This window comes from Thamnophis elegans, chromosome 1 (genome assembly GCF_009769535.1).
Source record: "Thamnophis elegans isolate rThaEle1 chromosome 1, rThaEle1.pri, whole genome shotgun sequence".
NCBI classification, from domain to species: domain Eukaryota; kingdom Metazoa; phylum Chordata; class Lepidosauria; order Squamata; family Colubridae; genus Thamnophis; species Thamnophis elegans.
The window spans coordinates 63,054,077-63,066,300 of NC_045541.1; positions in this window are offsets into that span (position 1 = coordinate 63,054,077).

Sequence of the window (12,224 nt, forward strand, 5' to 3'; positions counted from 1 at the left end):
TAGATTATCTGGCCCCTCCTGGGATGGGAGGTGGGGGTGTCAGGTGATCATCTTCAGGGCTGTGCAGAAGAATTTGTTCAAACCCTGACAGACAAAGTTACTCACATTCATTCCCATGTGTGGAGCAAGTTCATGCAAAATGCCTGAGGGGTAGTCTTGCTCAGTTATCCGGGAATGGTTTGACGTTTTTGAAGCTGCGAAAATGGACAAGGTCCTCAATGCTGTCAGCGCCATCACCTGTCAGTTAGATCCTTGTCCCATTTGGATGGTGAAAGCCTATAAGACAGTGATTGGCAGGTGGATTCAAGCACACCATTACAGGGAGGGGACATTTCTTGGGCCTTTTAGAGAGGCCTGGCTCATCCCCTCCTTAAATAGCCATCACTTGAACCCACCTGCTTGGACAATTTTAATCCTGTTTCCTATCTTCCCTTTTTAGGGAAGATGGTGAAAAATGTGGTTGCCTAGCAGCTTCAGAGGGTCTTGAATAAAACAGAATATCTGGATTCCTTTCAATCAGGATTCAGGCTTGGTTATTGGACCAAAATGGCATTGGTCGTGCTTGTTGATCTCTGATGAAAGTGTGATTGGGGTAATGCAACCATCCTTGCTCTCTTTCACTCTTTGGCAGTGGCCTTCAGTACCACTGGCCATGGCATCCTTTCTTGGCTATGAGGGCTGTGTCTGGGTGAGATGGTTTTGTGCTTGTTTTGCTCCATTTTTCAAGGCTGTTCCCAATCAGTGTCAATAGGGAGTGAGAGATTCAGCCCTCAGCCACTATCTTGTAGCATGCAACAGGGCTCAGTACTGTCTCCATTCCATTTTAATATCTACATGAAGCCACTGGGTAAGATCATATGTAACTACGACTTACGGTATCTAAAATATGATGATATCCAACTCTATATTTCTACCTCTGGTGGCCCACGTGATACCGTTGCTGCCCTCTCATGATGTCATATTTAAATATGACCATTTCCTTATCTCTTGTTTTTAATGATTTTGTCCACTGCTTCCCACTAGAAACTATATTTAGGCTATGCTATAAACTCTTCTCTAGGCTATGTATGGGCTCCACCTAGTATCTGGTGGAGCCAATATCATGGATCATCTGTCTAGAATGCCTTCTCCATTTCTTAAAAGATGTCAGAAATAACAACAATATAATTTTTTATCTGCTAGGCAGGAAAGTTGTGAATGTAGAATTCTGATTCCAATCTGTATTTACCCCCTTTCCTCATCAGCATATTTGGCACATGCACTTATGTATATGCTTAAACTGCCTCCTTGGCCCCTATGTAAATATTGTGTGACATGTAACACATCCAGAAGAATGTGTAACAGAAGAAAATATAAATTGGGTTTTTAAATTGTTAAATTCCTAAAGAGAAACTTCATATCTTAAATCTCTAACAGCTATTTTATCAAAATTTATACTTTCAATTTTCTTATAGTAATTATAATTAAAATTTATATCATCAATGATAAAATAACATACACAGTAAAAAAAGAATAAATAGAAAATGAAAATGCAGGAAAAAATAAAATAGAAAAAAAAGAATATAGTAAGGCAAAAGAAAAGTAAAGTATGACGTAAAGTGAGATTTGGACATAAGAGTGAAATTGTCCAGGGTCAGACTAGATTATCTATTTGTAAGGTGCAAAAGCCTCTTTTGAATCTTGAAGCACCTCTCTCAGACGTCAGATGTGGGTTTACACTGTCTGAGCCTTTTGGTCAAAATAAAGCTTTTCTTGATCTCAAAGTCTGGGTCCTTTGATTTTCTGCAACAAAAGAAATATATAAAGAAATGACTTCCCTCTTCTCAACAAATATAAACAATTTTAATAACTTATCAGGTTTGTTCAAACACAACAGATGACCCCATCTTCCCATATCCTACCTCACACAATCTATCTATTTAGGTAGTAACTTTTAAAATTAACTTTTAACTTTTAAATTAATATTTTTGTTCCAAAATATCCTTCAACAAGTTCAATGTTAAAATATTTTACTCCATTCTGAAAAAGCAAATCAAATTTAAGTGTTAGGTCCCAGAAGTTTCCCGCGCCACCAAGATTCCAAAGAGTGCAAGACTCAAGACAAGGCTTGCAAAAAAAGCAGCAGCTTTTTATTTTTGACTAAAAGCAAAAACTGGGTGGAATTCTATGTCCAAAACACAGGCAAAAGCATATAAGGAATAGCCACGCCTCTGTGAGAGTGGCCCATTAGAGACAAAGTTTACCCAATCAGAGACAAAGTTTCATTATCAACATAGGTCTTTATCTTCAAAGCATTCCTTATTCAGGCCCCTATCTCTGTGTATTTTATTTATGGTGCATCCCTATAGCCCTATATAAGGTGCGGGGGGGGGGGGTTCTCTCCCTGGCCAAGTTATTTATTCAGCAGAGTGTTTTCAGATAACTCCCTGCTGCATTATTCTCTACTCTGTTCCTTTATCTATGGGCCTGTTATTCCTGGGTAACAATTTATGTTTTCAAGGATGTAAGTAGCAAAGGACAGAAGAGAGACACAGAAACGAGATAACAAGTTTTGCACTAATGGCAACCAGTATCAAAATTACAATTCTTACCAAGCCAGGATTAATTCCTAACAGCTAATTTCTGACAGTATAATCAGGAGCAGAGGTGGGTTTCAATTTATCTTACTACCAATACAGTTGTGCATGTGCTTGCGCGATGCTTCTGCACATGAGCAGAAGCTTTCGGGTGGGTGGGTGGAGCCTCCTGCCACCACCACTTCACCGGATCCAGAGAGAACCAGCAGAAACCCACTTCTGATCAGGAGCTAAAAACAAAGGTTAATTCATAACAAATGATTTCTAACAATATATCATATCAGAAGAAAACAGCAAATATTGGTTTAATCAATAACGTGTGTGTGTGTGTGTGTGTGTTGCATTTGTGCTGATAAATAAATAAAGGGAGACTAGTATAGATCTATTTCAAGCTATTTAGCTCTCATTAGCTAGCCATACCCTTACTGGGATTTGAACCTGTGCTGTATTACATATTAGGCAGTTGTGTTAGCCACTAAGCCACAGGCTCTTCTCCTTTATCAGCTAAGCCAGGGAAATAGATATGTATATTGTGTCACAACCCCTGGTATGCCCAAATATGGGAGGAAGCATACTGCTTTCCTTTCTCTGTCTATCGGCTCATCCAGACAGAAAGCCATTATTTTTACTGTTGCCTTTGTTACCTTTGTGTTGCAAATGTAAAAATAATGGCTTTCTGTCTGGATGGTCTCTTGTGATGAGCTGATAGACAGAGAAAGGAAAGCAGTATGATATGTGTATATGTATGTGTGTGTGTGTGTGTGTGTGTGTGTGTGTGTGTGTATATATATATATATATATATATATATATATATATATATATATATATATATATATATATATATATATATATATATATATATATATATATATATATGTTTTCTGAGGTTTTCGCGGGTGTTAGTATGTAGGTCTCTAGTTGTTCGGGTTTTCTCCCGCGTAGAATTGGAAATGTCTTGGCGACGTTTCGACGAAGTCACATTCGTCATCTTCAGGCTGCTGCTGACTACTTCAGGTTTGGTGTTTCCAGGAGTAGTGTGGGATCTTGGCTGTTTTGTTCCTTATAACTGCTGGTAGGGGATTAAATTTTAACTGCCAGTAGGGGATTAAGTTTTAACTGCCAGTAGGGGATTAAAACTGATTGAATGGGGGCTTGGGTGTGTCTTGATTAGGTGGAAGTGTGTCATTATTTGGTGGAGGGGTGTTCTGTTCTGATTGTTTGGAGGGTTGTGTTTCCTGTGAGGGTAGGAGGGGTTTTGAAGAGGCTGATTGTGCTTTAGTGCATATATATATGCATAGGCAATCCATAATAAAAGCAAATTTAACAAATATATGGTGGCATTAGCAACTAGCCAATATTAGTTTGATCACTATACTCCTTCATAAGCATTCTTCTCATTAATTGTAATCTTTACTTTGTTCTACTTTCCCCTAGTGTCCCATCCTATCTTTAAAAATCAATTCAAAGCAAAAGCATTTTCCCATAAGAAGAATTCTTACAATTAATTCCAAACTCTTATTTCAAATCAATAGGGACCTTTATTCCATTTATAAGTTTCCAAATCAAAATTGCAGTCATCCTTTTGCCATTTGTTAATTTAAAATAATAATAAAAAATCTTAAACTTGTATTTTATAGTTCTTTCACTAGGCGCAGGAGACTCAGTTTGTGTTTTAGACTTGTTGATCCCAAAGTTCCAAACAACTGAAAAGCAGTTTAGAAACCATTTTAAAATATGTTTTAAAAGGAAGTATGCAAACTCATTTGATGGCTTAAGATCAGATTCCTTTGACATTTGAAGTGGAGTGAAGCAGAGCTGTGTCCTCGCGCCAACTCTATTCGGGATCTTTTTTGCTGTCATGCTGAAACATGCTTTTGGAACTGCAATAGAGGGTATTTATCTCCGGACCAGATCAGATGGAAAACTCTTTAATCTCTCTAGATTGAGAGCAAAGTCTAAAGTCCAGCTGAAATGTTTACGGGATTTCCCCTTCGCTGACGATGCTGTTGTTACTGCTCACTCTGCTGAAGCCTTCAACAACTTAGGGACTGTTTTAGCAAGGCCTGCCAAGACTTTGGACTAACAATCAGCCTGGAAAAAAAGTCTAGTCTGAAAAAAACACAAGTCATGGGTCAGGACGTGGATTCACTTCCCTGTATTACAATCACTGGACAAGAACTGGAGGTTGTCCATGACTTTGTGTACCTCAGCTCAACTATCTCCGACAGTCTCTCTTTAGATACCTAACTCAATAAACGTGGCCGCTACATGACAGAATATACAAAGATCCAGGTCTATAGAGCCTGCATCCTGAGCATACTCTTGTACTGCAGTGAGTCTTGGACCCTTTTGCACAGCAGGAGAGAAAGTTGAACAACTTTCATATGCGCCGTCTCCAATGTATTCTCGGCATCACCTGGCATGACAAAGTTTCAAATAGCAGTCTTGGAATGTGCTGCAATTTCTAGCATGTATACACTATTGAAACAGCGACGTCTACACTAGTTTGGGCATGTCGTGAGAATGGCTGATGGTTGGGTTCTGAAAGATCTCCTGTATGGAGAATTAGTGCAGGGAAAGCGCCCCAGAGGGAGATCACAGTTGCGATATAAGGATATCTTCAAGAGTGATCTAAAGGCCTTGGGAATGGACATTAACAGCTGGGAAACCCTCAGTTTGGAGGCTAAAGACACAGCATGGTCTTCTCCAATTCCAAGAGACACTCGTTCACCAGGCTGAGGCAAAGAGGCAGTCCCAGAACCTGCAAAATCTGGGGCTCGGTAGGAAGACAGAATGTATCTGCCCTCAGAGTGGAAAGGATTGCCACTCTCGAATTGGTCTTTTTAGCCAAACCAGATGATGATTTAGGACCTCTTTCCAGAGCACAATACTTTTGTCTTTTGAGACTGAAGAATGCCAATGATGCAAACGTAGCATTCTAACAATTTGAGCAAGATGGCTGTTTACTCTTTTCCTGGAACCATAAACATGCCAGAGAGAACACTATCTTGTGGTTCTCTTGTAAGCAGGAACTGTGTGGGCAATCTCAAGTCCTCTCCTTTTCTGAAGTGGAATTACAAAGAGCCATCTACTGTCTGGCTTCTCATTCCGTCCTGGTCAACAGTTCCATTTTTAACAGAGCTATCTTCAGTTTGCCATTTTTCTCACAGAGATCTGAATTCTCAAATCTTACCGAATTTGAAATTGAGATTTTGAAATTTCCAAAATGTTTGATGCAAATAATTTTTGGCATTTTTACTCCCAAATCCCATTGATGCAATATGTTAGCAAAAAGATAACTGATGGGAATTAGAGATTGAGTTGCTGTTTTGCCTCCTGTCTTTCAGCTTTGGATGCTCTGGTATGTTATATTTGCTGCAAAGAATTCCAATGTTCTAACACAACTACCTGCTTTGGTAATCAAGACCACTGTATGACCATGTTCTTTGCAAGACCTGGTAAGTATAATAGTGTGAAAAAATAATTATATTTAGTTCTTTAAATACAAATTCAATGAGCTTTCAAAGGAGGCTCTGGAGACTCATTAATAATGCATGAAACCATTTGGGAGAAAATTCCAAGTTTTCAAGTTGTACATACCTTACAAAAGATTCTATGAAGGATGCTATTTTCCACTTGAATGCCGCTTTCAAAGGCTCTATAAGGCCTTATTCAACAATATATGGGAAAAATACACCTAATTACTTTCTGGAAATCCCACACATGCATGACTCAAATAAATGACCTTCAAAACATAAGGACTTGGCTTGAACATGAAAGGTACTCTCTGTTAAATGACTTTCCAAACTAAAGATAATTTTTTCCACCAATATGATGACTGAATTTTCTCCTGGAAGTGATTGCAGAGTACATTGCCTTCTGACTCCTGATCTTTACTAGCTCTATTAAGGCAATAACCTTCACTTCAAGAGGCCCAGAAGTCGTGGGGTAGATTTTATTTCTGCTTCTCTCTGGATTTAGGCAATACTGTACTCAAATCATTATGGGGTCAATGAGTCATTGTGGCAATAATATGTCCAGGTGGCCCAGGATGCACTTTTCAGGATTGAAAGAATCCTGGAATAAGTAGCTTTCACAGCACACCAAAATTTGCATTAGTGACTCAGGAATCCAAACAGTAGAATTGACTAGATTAAGTATTCTGGCTGGCAGGGTTCAGGAGACGGGCCTTCTCTGCCACTGACCCTGCCCTTTGGAACATCTTGCCCTCCCTCTCCCCTGAGTGGGGTTGGCTCCAACCCTTCTGACCTTCGGCAAAAGCTTAAAGACTTGACTCTGCCAGTTGGCTTGGAGCTCCAATGGAGGGTTTTCAAATTGGGGGTGGTTGATAGATTAATAACTGATGCCACCTCATCCTCCTCCCTCCACCCCTCCTCATCTTAAAGTTAGGGCTGAATAATTGGATTTTAATTTTATAGTATTTGATTTATATCATCTGGGATTTGCGTAGTCTTATCTTTTAATATTGTAAGATGACCAGAGTTACCGTGTGGTAAGGTGGGTGGCCAATAAATTTTACAAAGAAAGAAAGAAAGAGAGAAAGAAAGAAAGAAAGAAAGAAAGAAAGAAAGAGAGAGAGAAAGAAAGAAAGAGAAAGAAAGAAATTGAGTTTGGAATGGTTAAAATATTCAGAGGACGGTGGCCATGGATGCATTGCAAATCATAGATGGTATTGGAAGACCCATTAGGTTTCTTTCCAGGGTTAATTGAACTACATATGCCACTTCATCTTATTCCCCGACCCCCAACAGCTATATACTAGCAGTATTATTTATATACAGATAGTCCTCGACTTACAACAATTCATTTAGTGACTGTTTGAAGTTACAACGGCACTAAAAAATGTGATAAGATCATTTTTCACACTTACAACCCTTGCAGCTTCCCCGTGATCATATAATAAAAGTTCAGACACTTGGCAACTGACTCATATTTGTGACGGTTGCTGTGTCTTGGGGTCACGTGATCCCCTTTTATGACGTTCTGACAAGCAAAGTCAATGGGACAGCCAGATTCACTTCACAACCATGTGACTAACAACAACTGCAGTGATTCACTTAATAACTATGGCACGAAAATAGGGCAAAACTCAGTTAACTAATGTCTCGCTTAAGAGCAGAAATTTTGTGCTCAATTGTGGTTGTAAGTTGAGGACTACCTGTATATTTAGACTCAGTTCAAATGCTAGGTGATTGAGGTCTAGCTGTTATTGCCCCTTTTATTGAGAATGAGGTAATTATTTAGCCATTTACTCCCCAATTAATGTATTAAATGTAATTAGTACATTGGATGCCAGATCAAATATGATCTGATTTGATAGAGTGCAGGGAAATAACAGAAGAACTGGCATGATTTAGACCAGGGGGACATCCCAGATTGGACAGCAATAGGTGTGCATACACTTGTGCTTTCTTCCAGTGAACAGCTCTGACTACTTTTTGAAGGAGTATTTTATCTGCCTAAAAATAGCCTTTTTCAGCCTGAGCACCAGTGGTGGGATTCAGCCAGTTCTCACCTATTCAGGAGAACCGGTTGCTAACTTTCTAAGCAGTTCAGAGAACCAGTTGTTGGAAGAAATCTTTTGTTTTTTCCCCACTTCACAGGGCTAATCCTGTAAGGAAAGCAGGAAGGAAACATTCTGTTGTTGTTTTTAGCCTAATCTTTATTGCCCTGCTTACAGAAACTGCCTCTCCGGTTAACCCTTATTACATTGTAACAGCTAAGGCGAAGTGCCCATGGACATGAGTGACACTGAGATGGCTACGCCCATGCAGTCACATGACCACCAAGCCACGCCTACCCAGCTGGTCATTAGGGCATAGAACCGGTTGTTAAATTATTTGAATCCCACCACTGCTGGGCACCACCCTCCAAATATACATAATTCTCAGCAAGAGTTATAGTAACTGAGGATTCTGGGTGTGTGCCCATTGTGTCTCCCCATCTACATCATTTATGAAAATGTTGAAGAGTACTGGGCTAAGACAGAAACTTGACATAGCCCACTGCATGCTTCCTACCTTGTAGCAATTCCATATGCTGAGTGTGGTTGGTCAGCTAGTCGCAAATCCAATAATGTTGATGTAAAAGTGGAGTCTTCCCTTCAATGTTGACATAATATGCTTGCAGTTTGAGCCTTTGCTCTCTAAAATTCTTGAACTCATAATTCAATATTATGGTCTTGGTCTCACAACAGTGAGACACTGGTGAAGCAGGGGCAGGAGCGCCTGCATTTTCTGTGTCATATGAGAAGAAAACATCTTCCTTCCCCTGTCCTTACCCCTTTCTATAGAGAGGTGATTGAAAGCATTCTGTTGTATAGTTTTATTGTGTGGTTTGGAAGTGTTACTATTTCGGACAGGAAGGCTATGCAGAAAGTGGTTAGGATGTGGGAAAAGATTACTCGAAGTTCACTTCCTTCTTTTCAAGGCATGGCATATGCATACTGCTTGATCAAGGTCCACAGTATGGTCAGGGACACTCCACGTCTCTCCCTGTCTGGTTTTATTTGTTACTTTCTGGGAGGAGGAATTGTAGTATCTGAAGCAGAACAACCACATTCTGTAATAGCTTTGTACCATACAGTATCAACCTTGTTAACTCTCAAGACTTTTTTTTGCTATGTACTCAAAATGGACTGTGATTAATATATACTCTGTGTGTGTGTGTGTGTGTCTGTGTGTGTGTCTGTGTGTCATATATATCATACGTATATGTGTGTGTGGGTATGGGTATATATCGTATTTTTTACACTAGACACACCGGACCATAAGATGCACCTAGGTTTAGAGGAGGAAAAAAATAGTTTTTGAGCTCTGTGTGTCCCGTTTTCAGCCTTCCCTGGGCCCCAGAACCACTGTCAGCCATAAATGGGCCCATTTTTGGCCTCCCAACCCCTCCGCACATCCTTTTTTTTGCTTCCCCAGCCCCCAGAAGCACCCTGCAGGCCAAAAACGTGCCTGTTTTTTTGCCAGCAGAGTGCTTCTTGGGGCCAGGGAGGCCCAAAACAGGATGCACAGACATTTCCACACCGGGTTTTTTTGGGGGGGGGGGGTAGTGAGTCTCATACTGCAAAAAATATGGTATGTATGTTCTTTTGAAAGAGGGCATCAGAATTTCATTTTTAATGTGTACAAGTGTCACAGAAAAAAGTGAGAAAGGTTATGGTATCTATACTTCTTTAAAAGTATTAAGTATTGTAAATAGCAAAAGGCTAATCATTTACCATTATTACGTGCAAATATATTTTGTATACGTTTTATGGACTGTAGTCTGTGAAAGCCTATCTAATAACAAATTAGCTTTTAGCTTTGTAACAAGACCCACTTTTTCTGCAAAACAAACATTCAGCTGCCGAACTGCTGAAAGTACAATACACTTTCTTTTTAACATTATTTTAAAAAGTAATAAAAGAATGAATTTAAGAAAAAATCCACATGTTCAATGAAGGATAGGCGGATGGAAGGCAATTCCCAAAGTTTAGCATAATGCATTTTTTAATTAAAAAAAAGAAGGAAACTGTTAAATCGGGTGAATGAACTCAGGCTTCAGAGTAACAAACAGCTCTTTATTAGCACAAGTCAACTATGCACAATCCAGCGAAGGTTCAGTCTGACAGCAGCTCTTTTAAAGGAGCTGTCAGACCCTTCGACTAATCAGATTGAATCTCTCTTCCTGCCGGAACAGAGGACCTTGGTATAAACCATTACTAATGTTTCTGGTATCTAACACCCATCCCCTCTTAGATGGGCTCAACTGACTTGTGACGTAATCACACCGATAGGTGGGCTTTCTCGTGGCTCGCCCAGACCTGCGCAGTTCAATTGGTGGATTTCTTCAGTCAGGGTCGGATGGACCTGTTGTTTCCGTGGCTTTGCCTGGTGGAAGCTCCTGAAACTTCTCATAGCCCCTGGCTGGAGTTTCTGGAGCCGGTTCGCTCGGAACTTGCTGCGGGCCTGCAACAATTACAGATGTCCCGGTACCTTCGGGATTGATGTATCTGTGGAAGGAGTGAATTCGTGCTTCTTTTGTGTAAGGCTTTAGCTAACTTGTGCAGGAATTACCTCTGGTTGCCTAAGATTAGAGTTGGAGATGCGGCCACAGAGTTGGTCAATGTGCCATCTCCAATTTCGACCTCGAGCTCTAATAGGTAAAAGCAAGGCCCGGTGATGCCTATTACTGTGGCAGGAATCCAAAGAGTTCCCCCAGCATAATTGTGGGCGTAAACTTGATCCCCTATGCTAAAGTTTCTTATTTTGCTGGTTGAATCTGGGGGCGACACGGCAGAGTAGTTTGGGTGTAGCTGGCCTAAGTGGGACCTTAGCCGGTGACCATTAAAAGCTCGGAAGGGCTTCTACCAGTGGTAGCACTTGGGGTGGTGTGCTGTATGAGGAGGAATTGATCAACTCATGTTTGCCAATCTCCCGGGCCCATCCTGGATAGGGCTTCTTTGGCAGATCTCACCATTCTCTCCGCCTGACCATTGGATGTCGGATGAAATGGAGCGACCAGGGCATGTCTGATTCCCTGTGCTGCTAAATAGGTCTCGAATTGCATGGCCGTAAATTGGGACCCATTGTCAGAGACCAATACATCGGGTAGGCTGTAAGTAGAGACAAGTCTCTGTAGTGCCTTGATGACTGCTTCTGCTGCTGTAGAGGTCATGAGGACTACTTCTACCCATTTTGAGTAGGCGTCCACAACTACCATAAAGGTCTGGCTATGAACAGGGCCAGCAAAATCTATGTGCACCCTAGACCATGGTGCTTGATGTCGCTCCCACTCCTTAGCTCCACTCCGCTCTGGGGGAGATGGCTGCGAGGCTCCGTTCGTCGTGAACTATCCGACGAAAATGCCAAACAAAATCGCGAGCAACAACTTTAAAATTAATATGAGAGGCTCACCCGGGATGCTTAAGATCCAGGGCCCCCGAAAAGATCAGCCAGTGGCAGGGGTTACCATTTTGGGGACAACCCCGGACCGCAAAAGTTCCAGCGCCTTTAGCGGCTTCCATGCTGGTTTGGCCACTCGGCAGCGAGGAGAGGAATCTCAGCCTAATAACAACGACGGTGTTCTTCGGCGGCTTCATCGCCCATTTCACCTCCCTACCTTGTCTGCCTACAGCGAGAACACCTTGCGACCGCGGGACCACCCCCGGGACCATCCCCGGACCGTACGGACTTTGCGACCGCGGACCGCGTGGACTCTGGCGGCTCCGGCGGCCTCCGTGCTGTTTCGGCCGTTTCAGCTGTTTGGCGGCGAGGAGAGGAGCCTCAGCTCGGTGGCAGCGGCGGCGTTCTTTGGCGGTTTCATCGCCTGCCCCACCTCCCTGCTCTGTCTGCCTGCGGCGGGGACGAGGAACCGGGAAGACCACCCTTGGGCCTTACAGACCTTGACGACCCCATTGGCTTTGGGGACTCTGGTGGTTCTCGCGTTGCCTCGGCCATTTAGTTCTGAGGAAGCAAGTTCCATCCCGAGAACAGCGACGGCGTCTCCTGGCAATTCCAACGCCTGCTCCATCTCTTCACCCTATCTACTCTTAGTGGTGAGCCTTTGGGAATTCCTTGGAGTGGTTTTACCCCCAGAAAGAAGACTCCGGGACTGGGCTGCGGGTGGACAGATGATGG